The sequence below is a fragment of the Pristiophorus japonicus genome, chromosome 1 (genome assembly GCF_044704955.1).
Source record: "Pristiophorus japonicus isolate sPriJap1 chromosome 1, sPriJap1.hap1, whole genome shotgun sequence".
NCBI classification, from domain to species: domain Eukaryota; kingdom Metazoa; phylum Chordata; class Chondrichthyes; family Pristiophoridae; genus Pristiophorus; species Pristiophorus japonicus.
In genome coordinates, this window is record NC_091977.1 from 160,642,594 (window position 1) to 160,655,101 (window position 12,508).

The 12,508-nt window shown below is 52.6% G+C and overlaps 1 protein-coding gene across 3 annotated transcripts in view; it reads right to left on the bottom strand.

Annotated features, from left to right (window-relative positions):
- The window catches only part of pam (peptidylglycine alpha-amidating monooxygenase), a 398,693-nt gene extending 389,088 nt beyond the window's left edge, over positions 1 to 9,605 (bottom strand). For all 3 annotated transcript variants that reach the window (XM_070884267.1, XM_070884245.1, XM_070884252.1), the window contains exon 1: positions 9,556 to 9,605. The gene's annotated coding sequence lies outside the window, so the exon portion shown is untranslated. The remainder of the gene's footprint in view (positions 1 to 9,555) is intronic.
- Between the last annotated feature and the right edge of the window lie 2,903 nt (positions 9,606 to 12,508).

Consider the following 12,508-nt stretch of genomic DNA (forward strand, 5'->3'; position numbering starts at 1 on the left):
CCCCCCCAATACACTCCCCCCCCCCCCCCAACACCACCCCCCCCAATACACTCTCCTCTCCCCCCCCCAATACACTCCTCCCCCCCCCCAATACACACTCCTCCCCCCCCCAATACACTCTCCTCCCCCCCCAACTCCACACCTCCCCCCCAACACCCCCACCCCCCCCCCCCCCCAATACACTCTCCTCCCCCCCCCCCCCAACACCAACTCCTCCTCCCCCCCCCAATACACTCTCCTCCCCCCCCCCAATACACTCTCCTCCCCCCCCCCAATACACTCCTCCCCCCCCCCAATACACTCTTCCCCTCCCCCCCCCAATACACTCTCCTCCCCCCCCCCAACACTCCCCCTCCCCCCCCCCAATACACTCTCCTCCCCCCCCCAATACACTCTCCTCCCCCCCCCCAATACACTCTCCTCCCCCCCCCCAATACACTCTCCTCCCCCCCCCAATACACTCTCCTCCCCCCCCCAATACACTCTCCTCCCCCCCCCAATACACTCTCCTCCCCCCCCCAATACACTCTCCTCCCCCCCCCAATACACTCTCCTCCCCCCCCCAATACACTCTCCTCCCCCCCCCAATACACTCTCCTCCCCCCCCCAATACACTCTCCTCCCCCCCCCAATACACTCTCCTCCCCCCCCCAATACACTCTCCTCCCCCCCCCAATACACTCTCCTCCCCCCCCCAATACACTCTCCTCCCCCCCCAATACACTCTCCTCCCCCCCCCAATACACTCTCCTCCCCCCCCCAATACACTCTCCTCCCCCCCCCAATACACTCTCCTCCCCCCCCCAATACACTCTCCTCCCCCCCCCAATACACTCTCCTCCCCCCCCCCAATACACTCTCCCCCCCCCCCCAATACACTCTCCTCCCCCCCCCCAATACACTCTCCTCCCCCCCCCCAATACACTCTCCTCCCCCCCCCCAATACACTCTCCTCCCCCCCCCCCAATACACTCTCCTCCCCCCCCCAATACACTCTCCTCCCCCCCCCCAATACACTCTCCTCCCCCCCCCCCAATACACTCTCCTCCCCCCCCCCCCCCCAATACACTCTCCTCCCCCCCCCCAATACACTCTCCGCCTCACCCCCCGCCTCCGCCTCCCCCCATCCCAATCAAAACTCTCAAGCACACACAACCACTAAATAAAAAATAGAACCGAAGTCCTACCTCAACTCAGTGGGCCGGCCGGCCAGTGCGGGAGGCCACTCGCCCGGGGACAGGGTGCGGCGAGATGGGCGTCCCTTCGGCCGGGGATAGGGGCTGCGAGCATCTGGTCCTGCTCACAGGACACGCTGGGAGGGCAGGAGCATACGCGCAGGTGCCGGCAGTGCTTTCTGCACCCTCCTTCAGACTGCACGCCACGACTCCGGGGACTCCGAAGAGCGGCCAGGGTGGGGCCCCTTTTTTCTGGCGCCCTTACCAGCGTGCAAAGTCGCCGTGTTTTAGGTCAGTGTGCCGAAAAAAACGGCTTGGGCAATGTTGGGCCCGTTAACCCTACCTTCCTCCCTCCATAGATGCTGCCTGACCTGCCAAGTGTTTCCAGAATTTTCTATTTACATTTCAGATTTCAAGGTATGGTGGACAATGTTAGAGGTAGAAGTATGCAGCCTTTGTAATGGAGAGGATATGGAGTTAGAAGCTCAGCTCAGGGTCAAATAGGATATTGAGGTTGCAAACAGTCTCTAAGCCTGAGATGGACGGAGATGGAATTGGTGGTAAGGAGTTTGTAGCAAAGACAATGGCGTCAGTCTTCCCAATGTTTAACAAAGGCAGATCCTAAAGCTATAGGAGGAGCCTTGCATATCTAGATCATGCTGTCATAGGGAAAATAATGCAAAACAAAATCATCCAAAGCAGGTGAAAAACAATTTCCACAGATCCATGACAAATTCTCATCTAAAGTTCTGATCGACCTGAAATGTTAACTCTATTGCTCTCTCCAGATGCTGCCTGACCTGCTGTGTGTTGCCAGCGTCCACAGTATTTTGCTTTCATCTGAAGTAAAGCTTCAATGTTGCTTATACCTAGAAGCTCCCTGCCACTCACATTACATCAGATGAACAGGAATTTGGTCTGATGCCAAATTATCCACTTCAGATCACAACAGAGATATACTGCCAGAACTGCTCTCATGACTTGCTATCTATAATTGGTATAGGATAAGCAAGCTGCCTGATTTAGCTTCATATTCACAAGATCAAGGGTAAGCAATTTTTTTAATACTTACTCCATTTGCAATATTTAAGAAAAATTACAATTCAATACACGTCACAGACTAAACAGCAAACACAGTTCTACAAGAAACTAAAATACAGAACAGCTTTGTTTTAGCATATAAGGTACAGTACTAAATACTAAAATCAAAATAAAATGTTTCACCAAGCAGCTTTCTGAAGGGCTCATTTTATAATACAAAACTGTTCTCACTGAGCAAAGTTAGTCTAGTAGATAATAAAGCCCTCTTGTTAGAAAAGCTAACACAAGTCTTGAGTTAACACCAGGACTGTTCCTATAAAATGGTAAAGTCACCAGTACTTCTGTCCATATTCCCCACGCCCCCTATGGGTTCAACATACTTCAGTTCTCACATTTTATTCCTTATCTGTTTTAACTGAATATATGCGAAGATACCCTTGCTATTATGCTGAAAATATGCATCTAAAATAAATAATGTACAGGGGCTGAAGAGGAAACCCATAACTCCTAAATACACAGACTCCTAATCTACATTGACCAAAGAAAATGCAAGTTGTACTGGAGGTAGCAGTGTCATGCAAGTTTTACTCCACCCATATATAATCTACCAAGTCTCTAGTATTCCAGTTATATCGATTGATATATGCAAAACACACAACGCAATAGTTTTGCCTCCCGGATTCAATCTGCATAATATCATACTAGTACGCTATTAATATCTAATATGTCTACTACAAACTTGGTCATTTCTGAATTGTACAAACAAAGCACTAATGAATATTGATTCCAGTCCAAATTAAAGTTTGAACTGTAAATAAGCAAATAAGAACACTTCAAAGCAAAATACTGCGGATGCTGGAAATCTGAAATAAAAACAGAAAATGCTGGAAATACTCAGCGGGTCAGGCAGCATTAATGGAGAGAGAAACAGAATTAACATTTCAGGTCAGAACTCAGATTTTTTTTCCCTCCCAAATTGGCTTGGGTTTTTAATCTGTTTCTTCACTTCTCCCAAGTGATTGCATGGTTTCAGGTGAGGTGGATTGTGTATATATTGTGACACACAATCACAATGTATGGGACAGGCTGGATGGACCAGAGGGTCTTTTCCTGTACATCATTGTCCATATGTTTGCATGAGTGTCAATGCAGCAGACCACCACAGCTTCTAACCATTAGAGACTGAGGGCCTGAATTTTTACCGCATTAGGTTTGCTGGTAACATTTATGTGAAAAGTTGAAACTGCTGCTGTACTGTATACCATTCCAGCAGGGCTACAAAACAATTTTCACAATATCTCATTATACTCAGTAATCACCCCTGACCCTGCCACACAGCACTGCCTCCCAGTCATCAAGATCCACAGCGCGGCCCTGGATAACATGGACCATTTCCCATACCTTGGGAGCCTCTCATCAACCAGGGCAGGCATTGACGACAAGATTCAACGCCGCCTCCAGTGCGCCAGTGCAGCCTTCGGCCGCCTGAGGAAAAGTGTGTTCGAAGACCAAGCCCTCAAATCTGCCACCAAGCTCATGGTCTACAGGGCTTAGTAATACCCACCCTCCTGTATGTCAGAGAGACATGAACCAAGTACAGTAGACACCTCAAGTCGCTGGAGAAATACCACCAACGATGTCTCCGCAGGATCCTGCAAATCCTCTGGGAGGACAGATGCACCAACGTTAGCGTCCATGACCAAGCCAACACCCCCAGCATTGAAGCACTGACCACACTCAATCATCTCCGCTGGGCAGGCCACATTGTTCGCATGCCAGACACAAGACTCCCAAAGCAAGCGCTCCACTCGAAACTCCTTCACGGCAAGCGAGCCAAAGGTGGGCAGAGGAAACATTTCAAGGACACCCTCAAAGCCTCCTTGATAAAGTGCAACATCCCCATCGACACCTGGGAGTCCCTGGCCAAAGACCACCCTAAGTGGTGGAAGTGCATCTGGAAGGGCACTGAGCACTTCGAGTCTCATCGCCGAGAGCATGCAGAAATCAAGCGCAGACAGCGGTGCGGCAAACCTGTCCCACCCACCCCTTCCCTCAACGACTATCTGTCCCACCTGTGACAGGACTGTGGTCTTGTATTGGACTGCTCAGTCACCGAAGAACTCATTTTTAGAGTGGAAGCAAATCTTCCTCGATTCCAAGGGACTGCCTATGATGATGACTTCTGTGTGATCAACAGAAGAGCCAAACCGGCTTGTTTTGGTTTACCAAACAACAGCTTACAGCAAAACTACCGTAGACTTACAAAAATCCATTTAAGGTGCTACCTTCGGTAATAACCTATGTTAGAAGTACCCAAATTTCACTTCAATATAAAAATGTAAAACAAATGAAAATATGGGTGCTCAGGTATGAAGCTACATCAAACATTTCTAGATTGGGAGTGACAGTGGTGCCACAAGCAGCTCTACAATCAGTCATGCATTGATCTTACATTCTCATCTCTAAAAGCAATAGTATGCCCTGTTACCAGGCAACAGCAACCATTAGAAAGAATCGACAGGCTGCACAACATTCATATGCTTGACTGAACATGGACACTGTAAAGCACATAAAAGATATGCTGATGCATTATGCATCCTGTGAGCTGAGAACCAAATATGACTCTCTTCAATCCAACTGGGAACAGCATCCAAAATTGAGGAAATTCATAAACCTACACAATTAACCATAACTATCCGAGGCAATCTCAACCGGATGCAGGATTGACATGATCACGAAGCCTTCACATTCATGTAGCTCTGACTTTTAGACATCACACTGCGTACAAAGAGCAGCCATTCAAGTGTCAGATACAACGGGCTCAATTTTCACCGAGCTCGATTTCTGGCGTACTTGGCTGAGTCGCATCGCTTCGTTATGTCAGTAGTTGCGCCAGGAAAAAATCTTCGTAGTTTCCCCAACGTTTGGCCTCTACTCTGTAACCGCGCAGTGTGGTCAGTCGCTTCAGGGGGTGGAGCCTGTGGTCTGCATTGAAAAAAGGTGCCAGGACATCTGCGCACACGCGGTGGAAAAAAGTGACGTTCCGGATGTCTCTGAAATGGCCGCGCACGCGCAGTAGTGCTCCGAGTTGGCAATCGGGCACCAAGCCTTCAGATCGGCTGTCTCCGACCCTCTCTGGTCCCAGAGTCCTGGTCCGTTGCGCTGAGCACCCTCCCTCCCATCCCCCCGAGCCTCTTCCCGCCACTTGCTGTGTGGTCCCCGCCCAATGCCAGACAGTTAGTTAGTTCGCTCGCCCCCCACCCGCCCACCGAGCCTCTCCGGTCCCAAGTGAGTGCCGATCCAGCTCCTCTCCGCTTCCCGCCCCTATTCCAGGCCGAATGGCCTCCGATGTACTTACCTGCGACGATTTCTCTAACTCTCTGCCAGGGTTTTCTCGAGTGGCCACATAAGCTGGCCTAAATAGAAATTGAGTAACTATTAGCTGGCCAAAGTTGCCTAACTGGCATAGGTGGCTGGTAATGCCCCCTTTTTGAGCAAAAAAAAACTTACCTAAAAAAAATGTAACTAAGTCAGTTATGCTGGTGCAAATTGATTGGGGAAACTAGGGATTTTTAAGTTAGGCCAGAAAAAGCAGCCTACTCCAAAGAAAATGGAGAAAATACTGGGGAAAATGGAGAAAATACTGGGGAAAATTGAGCCAACTCGAGGAAAGCAAATTCTAACACTTTCCAAAATCAAAATAAAGCAGGTATATTTAAAACAGTTGCTGATTTCTCAATGAACGCCTGTCTTAGACCACAATTCAAACATTATGATGCTGGCATACATAGCATTTTTTCCTCTGTGCATTTCATTGCTTGCCCTCTTATTCTAATGACCAGTCCAAATTAGAATGCAACAGTTACCGAAACATCATCAGCTATATGCACTTCTAATGTGCTGCATTTAAATGCAAGTTCAAAATTAATTATTTTCCCAGAGAATTATGGACCTGAGGAACCAGGTTGCTGACTCGTGCAGTAAATGCTGAATTGCTGTATTCCTTCAAAAGAGAGATAGACCAGTTTTTGGCTGCAGCAGAGATGACCTTGTACAAGTAGGAACCCTGTAGTATAAATCAGGGTCAATCTGATCTCCTGGATTAGTTTTAATTGAGTAAAGGGGTTGGAGAGGAATTTTCCAAAATCACGAAATTCTCATTTCTATTCTGGTGTACAGCAGCAAAAATATAAATGCAACAGTATAGTACTGAAGTATCTGCATGTAATAATAAATGTAACATTTTAATGACTCATTGTAAGGGTAAAGTCTACTCACTCCTGAGGTTTTCACAATCCACTGGCCCCTTGCTGCTTGACACAACCAACATCTTTCTCTCATTTCACCTCTCTTCATTGCTCCGTCTCCCTGTCATTCTCTCTCCCTCCTCCCCATGTCTTAATAGAACATAAGAAAATAAGAACTAGGAACAGGAGTAGGCCATACGGCCCCTCGAGCCTGCTCCGCCATTCAATAAGATCATGGCTGATCTGATCATGGACTCAGCTCCATTTCCCATCCGGCTTCCCATCGTTTAAGAACCTGTCTATTTCTGTCTTAAATTTATTCAATGTCCCAGTTTCCACAGCTCTCTGAGGCAGCGAGTTCCACAGATTTACCACCCTCAGTGAAGAAATTTCTCCTCATCTCTGTTTTAAATGGGCGGCCCCTTATTCTAATATCATGCTCTCTAGTTCGAGTCTCCCCATCAGTGGAAACATCCTCTCTGCATCCAGCTCGTCAAGCCCCCTCATAATCTTAATAAGTTTTGATAAGATCAGCTCTCATTCTTCTGAATTCCAATGAGTAGAGGCCCAACCGACTCAACCTTTCCTCATAAGTCAACCCCCTCATCCACGGCACCTTCTGTGAACTGCCTCCCAAGCAAGCATATCCTTTTGTAAATATGGAAATCAAACCTGCACACAGTATTTCAGGTGTGGCCTCACCAATACCCTGTATAACTGTAGTAAGACTTTCCTGCTTTTATACTCCATCCCCTTTGCAATAAAGGCCAAGATTCCATTGGCCTTCCTGATCACTTGCTGTACCTGCATACTATCCTTTTGTGTTTCATGCACAAGTATCCCCAGTTCCCGCTGTACTGCAGCACTTTGCAATCTTTCTCCATTTAAATAATAACTTGCTCTTTGACTTTTCCTGCCAAAGTGCATGACATCACACTTTCCAAGGTAGAGAAGGCACAATCTGTGCAGAAAAGTCATTGATTCCTACCAAAGAGCGGTGCTTTCAGGAGGGTGATCAGGTCACTCGCCCCCCCACACCCCACAACCCCTATGAGCCACTCGCCCTCCCCCCACACCCCCCACTCCCCGAGCCACTCGCATCCCCGCCAGACACACCACCCCCCCGGAGCCACTCGCGCCCCCCCCACACACACCCCCCCTCCCCACACACACCCCCCCGAGCCACTCGCCCCCCACACACACCACCCCGAGCCACTCGCCCCCTCCCCACACCCACCCCCCAGAGCCACTCGCCGCCCCCACGAGCCACTCGCCCCCCCCCCCCCACACAACCCCCCCCGAGCCACTCGCACCCCCGCCAGACACACCACCCCCCCGGAGCCACTCTCGCCCCCCCCACACACACCCCACCCGCTCCCTCCCCACACACACCCCCCCCCAAGCCACTCGCCCCCCTCCCCACACACACCCCCCCAAGCCACTCGCCCCCCCTCCCCACACACACCCCCCCCCCGAGCCACTCGTCCCCCCACACACACCACCCCGAGCCACTCGCCCCCTCCCCACACCCCCCCCCCGAGCCACTCGTCCCCCCACACACACCACCCGAGCCACTCGCCCCCTCCCCACACCCACCCCCCAGAGCCACTCGCCCCCCCCCACATAACCCCCCCCCACACAACGCCCCCCTTGAGCCACTCGTCCCCCCCACACACATCCCCCTCCCCGAGCCACTCGCCCCCCCCACACACACCCCCCCCGAGCCACTCGCCCCCCACACAAACCCCCACGAGCCACTCGCCCCCCCAACACACACACCCCCCCCGAACCACTCGCCCCCCACCCCCGAGCCACTCGCCCCCCCCAACACACACCACCCCCGAGCCACTCGCCCCCCCAACACACACCACCCCCGAGCCACTCGCCCCCCCCCAACACACACCACCCCCGAGCCACTCACCCCCCCCAACACACACCACCTCCGAGCCACTCGCCCCCCCAACACACACCACCCCCGAGCCACTCGCCCCCCCCACACACACCACCCCCGAGCCACTCGCCCCCCCCACACACACCCACCCCACGCGCCCCCCCCACACCTCCCCCCCGAGCCACTTGACCCCCCCACACACTTGCCCCCCCCACACACACCCCCACCCCGTGCCACTCGCCCCCTCCCCACACACCTCCCCCCCAAGCCACTCGCCCCCCACACAAACCCCCACGAGCCACTCGCCCCCCCAACACACACACCCCCCCCGAGCCACTCGCCCCCCACCCCCGAGCCACTCGCCCCCCCCAACACACACCACCCCCGAGCCACTCGCCCCCCCAACACACACCACCCCCGAGCCACTCGCCCCCCCCAACACACACCACCCCCGAGCCACTCGCCCCCCCCAACACACACCACCTCCGAGCCACTCGCCCCCCCAACACACACCACCCCCGAGCCACTCGCCCCCCCCACACACACCACCCCCGAGCCACTCGCCCCCCCCACACACACCACCCCCGAGCCACTCGCCCCCCCCACACACACCCACCCCACGCGCCCCCCCCCACACCTCCCCCCGAGCCACTTGACCCCCCCACACACTTGCCCCCCCCACACACACCCCCACCCCGTGCCACTCGCCCCCTCCCCACACACCTCCCCCCCAAGCCACTCGCCCCCTCCCCACACACCTCCCCCCCGAGCCACTCGCCCCCTCCCCACACACCTCCCCCCCCGAGCCACTCGCCCCCTCCCCACACACCTCCCCCCCCTCCCCAAACAACTCCCCCCCCTCACCACTCGCCCCCTCACCACACACTTCCCCCCCCCTCCCCACTCGCCCCCTCACCACACACCTCCCCCCCTCCCCACGAGCCACTCGCCCCCTACCCACGAGCCACGCCACTCACCCCCCCGAGCCACACCACTCACCCCCCCCCCCCCCCCCCCACCACCACCACACACACACCCCCCCCGAGCCACTCGCCCCCGTCCACCACCACCACCTCCCGGACCACCCACTCACTCCCTCCCTCCCCCAGGCCACCCGACCATTTCCCACCCCCGGCCCATAGTTGCCGGTAACTACAGTCAGTGTGTCAGCCGACCTGGATTTCATGTATTCTGTACTCACCAACACTCTCATCCCTGCCGCCCAACTCGCTCCGTCACCCGTCAACTGCGGGCGTGGAGTGACGCGGGGGGCGGGGCGTGACGCGAGGGGCGGTGCAGCGAGTGATACGGGGGCGAGGCGGGACGGGGAGTGACGCGGGGGGCGGGGAGTGGGGCGGGGCAGGGATTGGCGCGAGAGGCGGGGCTAATGCCTAACGTCATTGGGTTCCCAGTCTCTGACCAACCTGGGAGCGTGGGGAGTTCCTGGGATTGAATTTCCTGCGGCAACTCTGGGTATTCTGACACAAGGGGGATATAAAATGAAACTAAATGCGACTGAATATGCTGCACTAATAGAGATTTCACTATCCTTTTTCCCGGTGGCGGAAATATGAAACTCCTGTCCTGTCAAGAACTGTGCATGAGTGGACAGGAAATTGAATGAGCATATATTGCAGCATTACCAGAGATTTTAACAATGCTGGAAATGGGATAAGGTTTTGATTTGACAAGAGCAATTATACCACCATCGACTGAACACACGTGGCTTTGCGGGTGCCATATACCAATTCTAAGATGTTCTGCAACCTCAAAGGCTGCCACTCACATAATGTGCAGTTGTTGTGCCACGACGCCCAGCGCATCCTGATGGTCAATGCTCGGTATCCTGGCAGCAGGCATGATGCCTTCATCCTACACCAGTCCTAGCTGATGAATCCCCTCGGCAACTCCATCACCCATGGCCAACACTCATATAATGACAGCCATTTTGCATTGAAGAACATCATTAAGCAGACCATCGAGGTGCTAAAGCAATGGTTCTGCTGCCTAGACCGCTCAGAAGTAGCCCTGCAATACACACCAAAGCGGGTGTCCCACTTCATGGTGGTCTGCTGCATGCTCCATAACTTGGCCATTGTGATCACCATAGGTTTCGGGACCACCTCAGGAGAAGGAGGAGCAGGAAGGGAGGAGACAGACAGCAGAACCCCTTGCGGATAGGCTGTCCATGCGGGCCTCATCAGACTGTGGTTCTAATGAATAAAACTCCAGATCCTCATTGCTTATCACTTCCTCAACTTAGAAACCCTCTGTCATGGAACATCACAGCGTCCTCCTGGGAACAAAGCTGAAATGGGAGCCACCACAAAACAAAAATTACAAACATAATTTAGAAACTTATCCAACACAAATCAAAGCAACAATATCAAGTAATCACCCTTGTGCATTCCCTTTGTTGTGTATGGAGAAAGAGTCAGATTGAACACTGTGAGCTCAAAGTAAAGTGTGACCGTAGTCTTTTATTGCAGGTCGCCAGAGTGCCTCTCCAACCTGTGAAGCCTCCTTAAATACCTGTGCTCTGAAGGGATTATGGGATCCCTTGGGACTCCAGGGGATGAGCCCTCTGGTGGCTGTACAGAGTAAATACAAGTCCACAAAAATAACAACACTCATCCCTCCCCCCCCCCCGCCAAAGTCAATAGTGTAACTATTTACAAAGTGAGTCTATCTGGGGCCCTACTTGCCCTGGTTGATCATCTCGGTGTGAAAGCTGGTGTTGTTGAATCATTTGTTGGGCCCTCGCTGGGCTGCTGTGCAGCTGGCCTTGCTGGACTGCCTGGTGTGTTGGACCCTGCAGAGCTGCTGTGGATGATGGGTTCTGCTTCGCGGTCAACCGTGGTGCCGGTTGCCACTGATGTGTATGTTGAGGGATCAAAAAAGGTAGGGTCCAAGGTGGGTTCCTCAGGATAGTCTGTGAATCTGAGTTTGATTTGGTCCAAGTGTTTCCGGTGAATGAGTCCATTTGAAAGTTTGACCCAAAATACCCTGCTCCCCTCTTTGGCCATGACAGTGCCGGGAAGCCAATTGGGACCATGTCCATAATTTAATACAAATTCAGGATCATTGATTTCAATCTCGCTTGACACATTTGCGCAATCATGGTATGCACTTTGTTGAAGCCGCCTGCTCGCTACCTGTTCATGTAGATCAGGGTGAACTAACGAGAGCCTTGTCTTAAATGGTCTTTTCATGAGCAGTTCAGCAGGTGGGATCCCAGTGAGCGAGTGGGGTCTTGTGCGGTAGCTAAGCAGGACTCAGGATAGGCGAGTCTGCAGTGAGCCTTCAGTTACCCTCTTCAAGCCTTGCTTGATGGTTTGCACTGCTCTCTCTGCCTGACCATTGGATGCTGGTTTAAACGGGGTAGATGTGACATGTTTGAAACATAGAAACATAGAAAATAGGTGCAGAAGTAGGCCATTCGGCTCTTCGAGCCTGCACCACCATTCAATAAGATCATGGCTGATCATTCACCTCGGTACCCCTTTCCTGCTTTCTCTCCATACCCCTTCATCACTTTAGCCGTAAGGGCCAAATCTAACTCCCTCTTAAATATATCCAATCAACTAGCATCAACAACTCTCTGCGGTAGGGACTTCCACAGGTTAACAACTCTCTGAGTGAAGAAATTTCTCCTCATCTCAGTCCTAAATGGCTTATCCCTTATCCTTAGACTATGTCTTCTGGTTCTGGACTTCCCCAACATCGGTAACATTCTTCCTGCATCTAACCTGTCCAGTCCCGTCAGAATTGTTTTGTTTCTATGATATCCCCTCTCATCCTTCTAAACTCCAGTGAATACAGGCCCGGTTGATCCAGTCTCTCCTCATATGTCAGTCCTGCCATCCCGGGAATCGCTGCATTCCCTCAAAAGCAAGAACTTCCTCAGATTAGGAGACCAAAACTGAACACAATATTCCAGGTGAGGCCTCACTAAGGCCCTGTACAACTGCAGTAAGATCTCCCTGCTCCTGTACACAAATCCCCTAGCTATGAAGGCCAGCATACCATTTGCCTTCTTCACCGCCTGTTGAACCTACATGTCAACTTTCAATGACTGATGTACCATGACACCCAGGTCTCGCTGCACCTCCCCTTTTCCTAATCTGCCGCCATTCAGATAATATTCTGCCTTC